Source organism: Zootoca vivipara, chromosome W, assembly GCF_963506605.1.
Source record: "Zootoca vivipara chromosome W, rZooViv1.1, whole genome shotgun sequence".
Taxonomy (NCBI): domain Eukaryota; kingdom Metazoa; phylum Chordata; class Lepidosauria; order Squamata; family Lacertidae; genus Zootoca; species Zootoca vivipara.
The window spans coordinates 8,737,170-8,752,400 of NC_083293.1; positions in this window are offsets into that span (position 1 = coordinate 8,737,170).

A 15,231-nucleotide genomic window follows, 5' to 3' on the forward strand; every position below is an offset into this window, starting at 1 on the left:
AATGAGCCAAATTGATGCAGAACACATTGTTGGAGTGTCGGAATGCATAGATAGAAGGCAAATAAGCGTTCTTTGGCTTTATTTCGCTTAGTTGCTTACTCTTGAGTAGAACTGCATGTTCACTCCAGAAATAATCACCTTTGTAAAATGAGCCAAATTGAAGCAGAACACATTGTTGGAGTGTCAGAATGCATAGATAGAAGGCAAATAAGCGTTCTATGGCTTTATTTCGCTTAGTTGCTTACTCTTGAGTAGAACTGCATGTTCACTCCAGAAATAATCACCTTTGTAAAATGAGCCAAATTGAAGCAGAACACATTGTTGGAGTGTCAGAATGCATAGATAGAAGGCAAATAAGCGTTCTATGGCTTTATTTCGCTTAGTTGCTTACTCTTGAGTAGAAATGCATATTCACTCCAGCAAATAAGCACCTTTGTAAAATGAGCCAAATTGAAGCAGAACACATTGTTGGAGTGTCGGAATGCATAGATTGAAGGCAAATAAGCGTTCTATGACTTTATTTTGCTGAGTTGCTTACTCTTGAGTAGAACGGCATATTCACTCCAGCAATAAGCACCTTTGTAAAATGAGCCAAATTGAAGCAGAACACATTGTTGGAGTGTCAGAATGCATAGATAGAAGGCAAATAAGCGTTCTTTGGCTTTATTTCGCTTAGTTGCTTACTCTTGAGTAGAACTGCATATTCACTCCAGCAATAAGCACCTTTGTAAAATGAGCCAAATTGAAGCAGAACACATTGTTGGAGTGGAAGAATGCATAGATAGAAGGCAAATAAGCGTTCTATGGCTTTATTTCGCTTAGTTGCTTACTCTTGAGTAGAACTGCATGTTCACTCCAGAAATGAGCACCTTTGTAAAATGAGCCAAATTGAAGCAGAACACATTGTTGGAGTGTCAGAATGCATAGATAGAAGGCAAATAAGCGTTCTATGGCTTTATTTCGCTTAGTTGCTTACTCTTGAGTAGAACTGCAAATTCACTCCAGCAATAAGCACCTTTGTAAAATGAGCCAAATTGAAGCAGAACACATTGCTGGAGTGTCAGAATGCATAGATAGAAGGCAAATAAGCGTTCTATGGCTTTATTTCGCTTAGTTGCTTACTCTTGAGTAGAACTGCATGTTCACTCCAGAAATGAGCACCTTTGTAAAATGAGCCAAATTGAAGCAGAACACATTGTTGGAGTGTCAGAATGCATAGATAGAAGGCAAATAAGCGTTCTATGGCTTTATTTCGCTTAGTTGCTTACTCTTGAGTAGAACTGCATATTCACTCCAGCAATAAGCACCTTTGTAAAATGAGCCAAATTGATGCAGAACACATTGTTGAAGTGTCGGAATGCATAGATAGAAGGCAAATAAGCGTTCTTTGGCTTTATTTCGCTTAGTTGCTTACTCTTGAGTAGAACTGTATGTTCACTCCAGAAATAATCACCTTTGTAAAATGAGCCAAATTGAAGCAGAACACATTGTTGGAGTGTCAGAATGCATAGATAGAAGGCAAATAAGCGTTCTATGGCTTTATTTCGCTTAGTTGCTTACTCTTGAGTAGAACTGCATGTTCACTCCAGAAATAATCACCTTTGTAAAATGAGCCAAATTGAAGCAGAACACATTGTTGGAGTGTCAGAATGCATAGATAGAAGGCAAATAAGCGTTCTATGGCTTTATTTCACTTAGTTGCTTACTCTTGAGTAGAACTGCATGTTCACTCCAGAAATGAGCACCTTTGTAAAATGAGCCAAATTGAAGCAGAACACATTGTTGGAGTGTCAGAATGCATAGATAGAAGGCAAATAAGCGTTCTATGGCTTTATTTCGCTTAGTTGCTTACTCTTGAGTAGAACTGCATATTCACTCCAGCAATAAGCACCTTTGTAAAATGAGCCAAATTGAAGCAGAACACATTGCTGGAGTGTCAGAATGCATAGATAGAAGGCAAATAAGCGTTCTATGGCTTTATTTCGCTTAGTTGCTTACTCTTGAGTAGAAATGCATCTGCTCTCCAGAAATAAGCACCTTTGTAAAATGAGCCAAATTGAAGCAGAACACATTGTTGGAGTGTCAGAATGCATAGATAGAAGGCAAATAAGCGTTCTATGGCTTTATTTCGCTTAGTTGCTTACTCTTGAGTAGAACTGCATGTTCACTCCAGAAATAATCAGCTTTGTAAAATGAGCCAAATTGAAGCAGAACACATTGTTGGAGTGTCAGAATGCATAGATATAAGGCAAATAAGCGTTCTATGGCTTTATTTCGCTTAGTTGCTTACTTTTGAGTAGAAATGCATATTCACTCCAGCAAATAAGCACCTTTGTAAAATGAGCCAAATTGAAGCAGAACACATTCTTGGAGTGTCAGAATGCATAGATAGAAGGCAAATAAGCGTTCTATGGCTTTATTTCGCTAAGTTGCTTACTCTTGAGTAGAAATGCATATTCACTCCAGAAATAAGCACCTTTGTAAAACGAGCCAAATTGAAGCAGAACACATTGTTGGAGTGTCAGAATGCATAGATAGAAGGCAAATAAGCGTTCTTTGGCTTTATTTCGCTTAGTTGCTTACTCTTGAGTAGAACTGCATGTTCACTCCAGCAATAAGCACCTTTGTAAAATGAGCCAAATTGAAGCAGAACACATTGTTGGAGTGTCGGAATGCATAGATAGAAGGCAAATAAGCGTTCTATGGCTTTATTTCGCTTAGTTGCTTACTCTTGAGTAGAACTGCATGTTCACTCCAGAAATAATCATCTTTGTAAAATGAGCCAAATTGAAGCAGAACACATTGTTGGAGTGTCAGAATGCATAGATATAAGGCAAATAAGCGTTCTATGGCTTTATTTCGCTTAGTTGCTTACTCTTGAGTAGAACTGCATATTCACTCCAGAAATGAGCACCTTTGTAAAATGAGCCAAATTGAAGCACAACACATTGTTGGAGTGTCAGAATGCATAGATAGAAGGCAAATAAGCGTTCTATGGCTTTATTTCACTTAGTTGCTTACTCTTGAGTAGAACTGCATGTTCACTCCAGAAATAATCACCTTTGTAAAATGAGCCAAATTAAAGCAGAACACATTGTTGGAGTGTCAGAATGCATAGATAGAAGGCAAATAAGCGTTCTTTGGCTTTATTTCGCTTAGTTGCTTACTCTTGAGTAGAACTGCATATTCACTCCAGCAATAAGCACCTTTGTAAAATGAGCCAAATTGAAGCAGAACACATTGTTGGAGTGTCGGAATGCATAGATAGAAGGCAAATAAGCGTTCTTTGGCTTTATTTCGCTTAGTTGCTTACTCTTGAGTAGAACTGCATGTTCACTCCAGAAATAATCATCTTTGTAAAATGAGCCAAATTGAAGCAGAACACATTGTTGGAGTGTCAGAATGCATAGATATAAGGCAAATAAGCGTTCTATGGCTTTATTTCGCTGAGTTGCTTACTCTTGAGTAGAACTGCATATTCACTCCAGCAATAAGCACCTTTGTAAAACGAGCCAAATTGAAGCAGAATACATTGTTGGAGTGTCGGAATGCATAGATAGAAGGCAAATAAGCGTTCTATGACTTTATTTCGCTTAGTTGCTTACTCTTGAGTAGAACTGCATATTCACTCCAGCAATAAGCACCTTTGTAAAATGAGCCAAATTGAAGCAGAACACATTGTTGGAGTGTCAGAATGCATAGATAGAAGGCAAATAAGCGTTCTATGGCTTTATTTCGCTTAGTTGCTTACTCTTGAGTAGAACTGCATGTTCACTCCAGAAATAATCACCTTTGTAAAATGAGCCAAATTGAAGCAGAACACATTGTTGGAGTGTCAGAATGCATAGATAGAAGGCAAATAAGCGTTCTATGGCTTTATTTCGCTTAGTTGCTTACTCTTGAGTAGAACTGCATATTCACTCCAGCAATAAGCACCTTTGTAAAATGAGCCAAATTGAAGCAGAACACATTGTTGGAGTGTCGGAATGCATAGATAGAAGGCAAATAAGCGTTCTTTGGCTTTATTTCGCTTAGTTGCTTACTCTTGAGTAGAACTGCATGTTCACTCCAGAAATAATCATCTTTGTAAAATGAGCCAAATTGAAGCAGAACACATTGTTGGAGTGTCAGAATGCATAGATAGAAGGCAAATAAGCGTTCTATGGCTTTATTTCGCTGAGTTGCTTACTCTTGAGTAGAACTGCATATTCACTCCAGCAATAAGCACCTTTGTAAAATGAGCCAAATTGAAGCAGAACACATTGTTGGAGTGGAAGAATGCATAGATAGAAGGCAAATAAGCGTTCTATGGCTTTATTTCGCTTAGTTGCTTACTCTTGAGTAGAACTGCATGTTCACTCCAGAAATCAGCACCTTTGTAAAATGAGCCAAATTGAAGCAGAACACATTGTTGGAGTGTCAGAATGCATAGATAGAAGGCAAATAAGCGTTCTATGGCTTTATTTCGCTTAGTTGCTTACTCTTGAGTAGAACTGCATGTTCACTCCAGAAATAATCACCTTTGTAAAATGAGCCAAATTGAAGCAGAACACATTGCTGGAGTGTCAGAATGCATAGATAGAAGGCAAATAAGCGTTCTATGGCTTTATTTCGCTTAGTTGCTTACTCTTGAGTAGAACTGCATGTTCACTCCAGAAATGAGCACCTTTGTAAAATGAGCCAAATTGAAGCAGAACACATTGTTGGAGTGTCAGAATGCATAGATAGAAGGCAAATAAGCGTTCTATGGCTTTATTTCACTTAGTTGCTTACTCTTGAGTAGAACTGCATGTTCACTCCAGAAATAATCACCTTTGTAAAATGAGCCAAATTGAAGCAGAACACATTGTTGGAGTGTCAGAATGCATAGATAGAAGGCAAATAAGCGTTCTTTGGCTTTATTTCGCTTAGTTGCTTACTCTTGAGTAGAACTGCATATTCACTCCAGCAATAAGCACCTTTGTAAAATGAGCCAAATTGAAGCAGAACACATTGTTGGAGTGTCGGAATGCATAGATAGAAGGCAAATAAGCGTTCTTTGGCTTTATTTCGCTTAGTTGCTTACTCTTGAGTAGAACTGCATGTTCACTCCAGAAATAATCATCTTTGTAAAATGAGCCAAATTGAAGCAGAACACATTGTTGGAGTGTCAGAATGCATAGATATAAGGCAAATAAGCGTTCTATGGCTTTATTTCGCTGAGTTGCTTACTCTTGAGTAGAACTGCATATTCACTCCAGCAATAAGCACCTTTGTAAAACGAGCCAAATTGAAGCAGAATACATTGTTGGAGTGTCGGAATGCATAGATAGAAGGCAAATAAGCGTTCTATGACTTTATTTCGCTTAGTTGCTTACTCTTGAGTAGAACTGCATATTCACTCCAGCAATAAGCACCTTTGTAAAATGAGCCAAATTGAAGCAGAACACATTGTTGGAGTGTCAGAATGCATAGATAGAAGGCAAATAAGCGTTCTGTGGCTTTATTTCGCTTAGTTGCTTACTCTTGAGTAGAACTGCATGTTCACTCCAGAAATAATCACCTTTGTAAAATGAGCCAAATTGAAGCAGAACACATTGTTGGAGTGTCAGAATGCATAGATAGAAGGCAAATAAGCGTTCTATGGCTTTATTTCGCTTAGTTGCTTACTCTTGAGTAGAACTGCATATTCACTCCAGCAATAAGCACCTTTGTAAAATGAGCCAAATTGAAGCAGAACACATTGTTGGAGTGTCGGAATGCATAGATAGAAGGCAAATAAGCGTTCTTTGGCTTTATTTCGCTTAGTTGCTTACTCTTGAGTAGAACTGCATGTTCACTCCAGAAATAATCATCTTTGTAAAATGAGCCAAATTGAAGCAGAACACATTGTTGGAGTGTCAGAATGCATAGATAGAAGGCAAATAAGCGTTCTATGGCTTTATTTCGCTGAGTTGCTTACTCTTGAGTAGAACTGCATATTCACTCCAGCAATAAGCACCTTTGTAAAATGAGCCAAATTGAAGCAGAACACATTGTTGGAGTGGAAGAATGCATAGATAGAAGGCAAATAAGCGTTCTATGGCTTTATTTCGCTTAGTTGCTTACTCTTGAGTAGAACTGCATGTTCACTCCAGAAATGAGCACCTTTGTAAAATGAGCCAAATTGAAGCAGAACACATTGTTGGAGTGTCAGAATGCATAGATAGAAGGCAAATAAGCGTTCTATGGCTTTATTTCGCTTAGTTGCTTACTCTTGAGTAGAACTGCATGTTCACTCCAGAAATAATCACCTTTGTAAAATGAGCCAAATTGAAGCAGAACACATTGTTGGAGTGTCAGAATGCATAGATAGAAGGCAAATAAGCGTTCTATGGCTTTTTTTCACTTAGTTGCTTACTCTTGAGTAGAACTGCATGTTCACTCCAGAAATGAGCACCTTTGTAAAATGAGCCAAATTGAAGCAGAACACATGGTTGGAGTGTCAGAATGCATAGATAGAAGGCAAATAAGCGTTCTATGGCTTTATTTCGCTTAGTTGCTTACTCTTGAGTAGAACTGCATATTCACTCCAGCAATAAGCACCTTTGTAAAATGAGCCAAATTGAAGCAGAATACATTGTTGGAGTGTCGGAATGCATAGATAGAAGGCAAATAAGCGTTCTATGACTTTATTTCGCTTAGTTGCTTACTCTTGAGTAGAACTGCATATTCACTCCAGCAATAAGCACCTTTGTAAAATGAGCCAAATTGAAGCAGAACACATTGTTGGAGTGTCAGAATGCATAGATAGAAGGCAAATAAGCGTTCTATGGCTTTATTTCGCTTAGTTGCTTACTCTTGAGTAGAACTGCATGTTCACTCCAGAAATAATCACCTTTGTAAAATGAGCCAAATTGAAGCAGAACACATTGTTGGAGTGTCAGAATGCATAGATAGAAGGCAAATAAGCGTTCTATGGCTTTATTTCACTTAGTTGCTTACTCTTGAGTAGAACTGCATGTTCACTCCAGAAATGAGCACCTTTGTAAAATGAGCCAAATTGAAGCAGAACACATTGTTGGAGTGTCAGAATGCATAGATAGAAGGCAAATAAGCGTTCTATGGCTTTATTTCGCTTAGTTGCTTACTCTTGAGTAGAACTGCATATTCACTCCAGCAATAAGCACCTTTGTAAAATGAGCCAAATTGAAGCAGAACACATTGCTGGAGTGTCAGAATGCATAGATAGAAGGCAAATAAGCGTTCTATGGCTTTATTTCGCTTAGTTGCTTACTCTTGAGTAGAAATGCATCTGCTCTCCAGAAATAAGCACCTTTGTAAAATGAGCCAAATTGAAGCAGAACACATTGTTGGAGTGTCAGAATGCATAGATAGAAGGCAAATAAGCGTTCTATGGCTTTATTTCGCTTAGTTGCTTACTCTTGAGTAGAACTGCATGTTCACTCCAGAAATAATCACCTTTGTAAAATGAGCCAAATTGAAGCAGAACACATTGTTGGAGTGTCAGAATGCATAGATATAAGGCAAATAAGCGTTCTATGGCTTTATTTCGCTTAGTTGCTTACTTTTGAGTAGAAATGCATATTCACTCCAGCAAATAAGCACCTTTGTAAAATGAGCCAAATTGAAGCAGAACACATTGTTGGAGTGTCGTAATGCATAGATAGAAGGCAAATAAGCGTTCTATGACTTTATTTTGCTGAGTTGCTTACTCTTGAGTAGAACGGCATATTCACTCCAGCAATAAGCACCTTTGTAAAATGAGCCAAATTGAAGCAGAACACATTGTTGGAGTGTCAGAATGCATAGATAGAAGGCAAATAAGCGTTCTATGGCTTTATTTCACTTAGTTGCTTACTCTTGAGTAGAACTGCATGTTCACTCCAGAAATAAGCACCTTTGTAAAATGAGCCAAATTGAAGCAGAACACATTGTTGGAGTGGAAGAATGCATAGATAGAAGGCAAATAAGCGTTCTATGGCTTTATTTCGCTTAGTTGCTTACTCTTGAGTAGAACTGCATATTCACTCCAGCAATAAGCACCTTTGTAAAATGAGCCAAATTGAAGCAGAACACATTGTTGGAGTGTCAGAATGCATAGATAGAAGGCAAATAAGCGTTCTATGACTTTATTTCGCTTAGTTGCTTACTCTTGAGTAGAACTGCATATTCACTCCAGCAATAAGCACCTTTGTAAAATGAGCCAAATTGAAGCAGAACACATTGTTGGAGTGTCAGAATGCATAGATAGAAGGCAAATAAGCGTTCTATGGCTTTATTTCGCTTAGTTGCTTACTCTTGAGTAGAACTGCATGTTCACTCCAGAAATAATCACCTTTGTAAAATGAGCCAAATTGAAGCAGAACACATTGTTGGAGTGTCAGAATGCATAGATAGAAGGCAAATAAGCGTTCTATGGCTTTATTTCGCTTAGTTGCTTACTCTTGAGTAGAACTGCATGTTCACTCCAGAAATGAGCACCTTTGTAAAATGAGCCAAATTGAAGCAGAACACATTGTTGGAGTGTCAGAATGCATAGATAGAAGGCAAATAAGCGTTCTATGGCTTTATTTCGCTTAGTTGCTTACTCTTGAGTAGAACCGCATATTCACTCCAGCAATAAGCACCTGTGTAAAATGAGCCAAATTGAAGCAGAACACATTGCTGGAGTGTCAGAATGCATAGATAGAAGGCAAATAAGCGTTCTATGGCTTTATTTCGCTTAGTTGCTTACTCTTGAGTAGAAATGCATCTGCTCTCCAGAAATAAGCACCTTTGTAAAATGAGCCAAATTGAAGCAGAACACATTGTTGGAGTGTCAGAATGCATAGATAGAAGGCAAATAAGCGTTCTATGGCTTTATTTCGCTTAGTTGCTTACTCTTGAGTAGAACTGCATGTTCACTCCAGAAATAATCACCTTTGTAAAATGAGCCAAATTGAAGCAGAACACATTGTTGGAGTGTCAGAATGCATAGATATAAGGCAAATAAGCGTTCTATGGCTTTATTTCGCTTAGTTGCTTACTCTTGAGTAGAAATGCATATTCACTCCAGCAAATAAGCACCTTTGTAAAATGAGCCAAATTGAAGCAGAACACATTGTTGGAGTGTCGGAATGCATTGATAGAAGGCAAATAAGCGTTCTATGACTTTATTTTGCTGAGTTGCTTACTCTTGAGTAGAACGGCATATTCACTCCAGCAATAAGCACCTTTGTAAAATGAGCCAAATTGAAGCAGAACACATTGTTGGAGTGTCAGAATGCATAGATAGAAGGCAAATAAGCGTTCTTTGGCTTTATTTCGCTTAGTTGCTTACTCTTGAGTAGAACTGCATCTTCACTCCAGCAATAAGCACCTTTGTAAAATGAGCCAAATTGAAGCAGAACACATTGTTGGAGTGGAAGAATGCATAGATAGAAGGCAAATAAGCGTTCTATGGCTTTATTTCGCATAGTTGCTTACTCTTGAGTAGAACTGCATGTTCACTCCAGAAATGAGCACCTTTGTAAAATGAGCCAAATTGAAGCAGAACACATTGTTGGAGTGTCAGAATGCATAGATAGAAGGCAAATAAGCGTTCTATGGCTTTATTTCGCTTAGTTGCTTACTCTTGAGTAGAACTGCATATTCACTCCAGCAATAAGCACCTTTGTAAAATGAGCCAAATTGATGCAGAACACATTGTTGGAGTGTCGGAATGCATAGATAGAAGGCAAATAAGCGTTCTTTGGCTTTATTTCGCTTAGTTGCTTACTCTTGAGTAGAACTGCATGTTCACTCCAGAAATAATCACCTTTGTAAAATGAGCCAAATTGAAGCAGAACACATTGTTGGAGTGTCAGAATGCATAGATAGAAGGCAAATAAGCGTTCTATGGCTTTATTTCGCTTAGTTGCTTACTCTTGAGTAGAACTGCATGTTCACTCCAGAAATAATCACCTTTGTAAAATGAGCCAAATTGAAGCAGAACACATTGTTGGAGTGTCAGAATGCATAGATAGAAGGCAAATAAGCGTTCTATGGCTTTATTTCACTTAGTTGCTTACTCTTGAGTAGAACTGCATGTTCACTCCAGAAATGAGCACCTTTGTAAAATGAGCCAAATTGAAGCAGAACACATTGTTGGAGTGTCAGAATGCATAGATAGAAGGCAAATAAGCGTTCTATGGCTTTATTTCGCTTAGTTGCTTACTCTTGAGTAGAACTGCATATTCACTCCAGCAATAAGCACCTTTGTAAAATGAGCCAAATTGAAGCAGAACACATTGCTGGAGTGTCAGAATGCATAGATAGAAGGCAAATAAGCGTTCTATGGCTTTATTTCGCTTAGTTGCTTACTCTTGAGTAGAAATGCATCTGCTCTCCAGAAATAAGCACCTTTGTAAAATGAGCCAAATTGAAGCAGAACACATTGTTGGAGTGTCAGAATGCATAGATAGAAGGCAAATAAGCGTTCTATGGCTTTATTTCGCTTAGTTGCTTACTCTTGAGTAGAACTGCATGTTCACTCCAGAAATAATCAGCTTTGTAAAATGAGCCAAATTGAAGCAGAACACATTGTTGGAGTGTCAGAATGCATAGATATAAGGCAAATAAGCGTTCTATGGCTTTATTTCGCTTAGTTGCTTACTTTTGAGTAGAAATGCATATTCACTCCAGCAAATAAGCACCTTTGTAAAATGAGCCAAATTGAAGCAGAACACATTCTTGGAGTGTCAGAATGCATAGATAGAAGGCAAATAAGCGTTCTATGGCTTTATTTCGCTTAGTTGCTTACTCTTGAGTAGAAATGCATATTCACTCCAGAAATAAGCACCTTTGTAAAACGAGCCAAATTGAAGCAGAACACATTGTTGGAGTGTCAGAATGCATATATAGAAGGCAAATAAGCGTTCTTTGGCTTTATTTCGCTTAGTTGCTTACTCTTGAGTAGAACTGCATGTTCACTCCAGAAATAATCACCTTTGTAAAATGAGCCAAATTGAAGCAGAACACATTGTTGGAGTGTCAGAATGCATAGATAGAAGGCAAATAAGCGTTCTATGGCTTTATTTCGCTTAGTTGCTTACTCTTGAGTAGAACTGCATATTCACTCCAGCAATAAGCACCTTTGTAAAATGAGCCAAATTGAAGCAGAACACATTGTTGGAGTATCGGAATGCATAGATAGAAGGCAAATAAGCGTTCTATGGCTTTATTTCGCTTAGTTGCTTACTCTTGAGTAGAACTGCATGTTCACTCCAGAAATAATCATCTTTGTAAAATGAGCCAAATTGAAGCAGAACACATTGTTGGAGTGTCAGAATGCATAGATAGAAGGCAAATAAGCGTTCTATGGCTTTATTTCGCTTAGTTGCTTACTCTTGAGTAGAACTGCATATTCACTCCAGCAATAAGCACCTTTGTAAAATGAGCCAAATTGAAGCAGAATACATTGTCGGAGTGTCGGAATGCATAGATAGAAGGCAAATAAGCGTTCTATGACTTTATTTCGCTTAGTTGCTTACTCTTGAGTAGAACTGCATATTCACTCCAGCAATAAGCACCTTTGTAAAATGAGCCAAATTGAAGCAGAACACATTGTTGGAGTGTCAGAATGCATAGATAGAAGGCAAATAAGCGTTCTATGGCTTTATTTCGCTTAGTTGCTTACTCTTGAGTAGAACTGCATGTTCACTCCAGAAATAATCACCTTTGTAAAATGAGCCAAATTGAAGCAGAACACATTGTTGGAGTGTCAGAATGCATAGATATAAGGCAAATAAGCGTTCTATGGCTTTATTTCGCTTAGTTGCTTACTCTTGAGTAGAACTGCATATTCACTCCAGCAATAAGCACCTTTGTAAAATGAGCCAAATTGAAGCAGAACACATTGTTGGAGTGGAAGAATGCATAGATAGAAGGCAAATAAGCGTTCTATGGCTTTATTTCGCTTAGTTGCTTACTCTTGAGTAGAACTGCATATTCACTCCAGCAATAAGCACCTTTGTAAAATGAGCCAAATTGAAGCAGAACACATTGCTGGAGTGTCAGAATGCATAGATAGAAGGCAAATAAGCGTTCTATGGCTTTATTTCGCTTAGTTGCTTACTCTTGAGTAGAACTGCATGTTCACTCCAGAAATGAGCACCTTTGTAAAATGAGCCAAATTGAAGCAGAACACATTGTTGGAGTGTCAGAATGCATAGATAGAAGGCAAATAAGCGTTCTATGGCTTTATTTCACTTAGTTGCTTACTCTTGAGTAGAACTGCATGTTCACTCCAGAAATAATCATCTTTGTAAAATGAGCCAAATTGAAGCAGAACACATTGTTGGAGTGTCAGAATGCATAGATATAAGGCAAATAAGCGTTCTATGGCTTTATTTCGCTGAGTTGCTTACTCTTGAGTAGAACTGCATATTCACTCCAGCAATAAGCACCTTTGTAAAACGAGCCAAATTGAAGCAGAATACATTGTTGGAGTGTCGGAATGCATAGATAGAAGGCAAATAAGCGTTCTATGACTTTATTTCGCTTAGTTGCTTACTCTTGAGTAGAACTGCATATTCACTCCAGCAATAAGCACCTTTGTAAAATGAGCCAAATTGAAGCAGAACACATTGTTGGAGTGTCAGAATGCATAGATAGAAGGCAAATAAGCGTTCTATGGCTTTATTTCGCTTAGTTGCTTACTCTTGAGTAGAACTGCATGTTCACTCCAGAAATAATCACCTTTGTAAAATGAGCCAAATTGAAGCAGAACACATTGTTGGAGTGTCAGAATGCATAGATAGAAGGCAAATAAGCGTTCTATGGCTTTATTTCGCTTAGTTGCTTACTCTTGAGTAGAACTGCATATTCACTCCAGCAATAAGCACCTTTGTAAAATGAGCCAAATTGAAGCAGAACACATTGTTGGAGTGTCGGAATGCATAGATAGAAGGCAAATAAGCGTTCTTTGGCTTTATTTCGCTTAGTTGCTTACTCTTGAGTAGAACTGCATGTTCACTCCAGAAATAATCATCTTTGTAAAATGAGCCAAATTGAAGCAGAACACATTGTTGGAGTGTCAGAATGCATAGATATAAGGCAAATAAGCGTTCTATGGCTTTATTTCGCTGAGTTGCTTACTCTTGAGTAGAACTGCATATTCACTCCAGCAATAAGCACCTTTGTAAAATGAGCCAAATTGAAGCAGAACACATTGTTGGAGTGGAAGAATGCATAGATAGAAGGCAAATAAGCGTTCTATGGCTTTATTTCGCTTAGTTGCTTACTCTTGAGTAGAACTGCATATTCACTCCAGCAATAAGCACCTTTGTAAAATGAGCCAAATTGAAGCAGAACACATTGCTGGAGTGTCAGAATGCATAGATAGAAGGCAAATAAGCGTTCTATGGCTTTATTTCGCTTAGTTGCTTACTCTTGAGTAGAACTGCATGTTCACTCCAGAAATGAGCACCTTTGTAAAATGAGCCAAATTGAAGCAGAACACATTGTTGGAGTGTCAGAATGCATAGATAGAAGGCAAATAAGCGTTCTATGGCTTTATTTCACTTAGTTGCTTACTCTTGAGTAGAACTGCATGTTCACTCCAGAAATGAGCACCTTTGTAAAATGAGCCAAATTGAAGCAGAACACATTGTTGGAGTGTCAGAATGCATAGATAGAAGGCAAATAAGCGTTCTATGGCTTTATTTCGCTTAGTTGCTTACTCTTGAGTAGAACTGCATGTTCACTCCAGCAATAAGCACCTTTGTAAAATGAGCCAAATTGAAGCAGAACACATTGCTGGAGTGTCAGAATGCATAGATAGAAGGCAAATAAGCGTTCTATGGCTTTATTTCGCTTAGTTGCTTACTCTTGAGTAGAAATGCATCTGCTCTCCAGAAATAAGCACCTTTGTAAAATGAGCCAAATTGAAGCAGAACACATTGTTGGAGTGTCAGAATGCATAGATAGAAGGCAAATAAGCGTTCTTTGGCTTTATTTCGCTTAGTTGCTTACTCTTGAGTAGAACTGCATATTCACTCCAGCAATAAGCACCTTTGTAAAATGAGCCAAATTGAAGCAGAACACATTGTTGGAGTGTCAGAATGCATAGATAGAAGGCAAATAAGCGTTCTATGGCTTTATTTCGCTTAGTTGCTTACTCTTGAGTAGAACTGCATATTCACTCCAGCAATGAGCACCTTTGTAAAATGAGCCAAATTGAAGCAGAACACATTGCTGGAGTGTCAGAATGCATAGATAGAAGGCAAATAAGCGTTCTATGGCTTTATTTCGCTTAGTTGCTTACTCTTGAGTAGAACTGCATGTTCACTCCAGAAATGAGCACCTTTGAAAAATGAGCCAAATTGAAGCAGAACACATTGTTGGAGTGTCAGAATGCATAGATAGAAGGCAAATAAGCGTTCTATGGCTTTATTTCGCTTAGTTGCTTACTCTTGAGTAGAACTGCATATTCACTCCAGCAATAAGCACCTTTGTAAAATGAGCCAAATTGAAGCAGAACACATTGTTGGAGTGTCGGAATGCATAGATAGAAGGCAAATAAGCGTTCTTTGGCTTTATTTCGCTTAGTTGCTTACTCTTGAGTAGAACTGCATGTTCACTCCAGAAATAATCACCTTTGTAAAATGAGCCAAATTGAAGCAGAACACATTGTTGGAGTGTCAGAATGCATAGATATAAGGCAAATAAGCGTTCTATGGCTTTATTTCGCTTAGTTGCTTACTCTTGAGTAGAACTGCATATTCACTCCAGCAATGAGCACCTTTGTAAAATGAGCCAAATTGAAGCAGAACACATTGCTGGAGTGTCAGAATGCATAGATAGAAGGCAAATAAGCGTTCTATGGCTTTATTTCGCTTAGTTGCTTACTCTTGAGTAGAACTGCATGTTCACTCCAGAAATGAGCACCTTTGAAAAATGAGCCAAATTGAAGCAGAACACATTGTTGGAGTGTCAGAATGCATAGATAGAAGGCAAATAAGCGTTCTATGGCTTTATTTCGCTTAGTTGCTTACTCTTGAGTAGAACTGCATATTCACTCCAGCAATAAGCACCTTTGTAAAATGAGCCAAATTGAAGCAGAACACATTGTTGGAGTGTCGGAATGCATAGATAGAAGGCAAATAAGCGTTCTTTGGCTTTATTTCGCTTAGTTGCTTACTCTTGAGTAGAACTGCATGTTCACTCCAGAAATAATCACCTTTGTAAAATGAGCCAAATTGAAGCAGAACACATTGTTGGAGTGTCAGA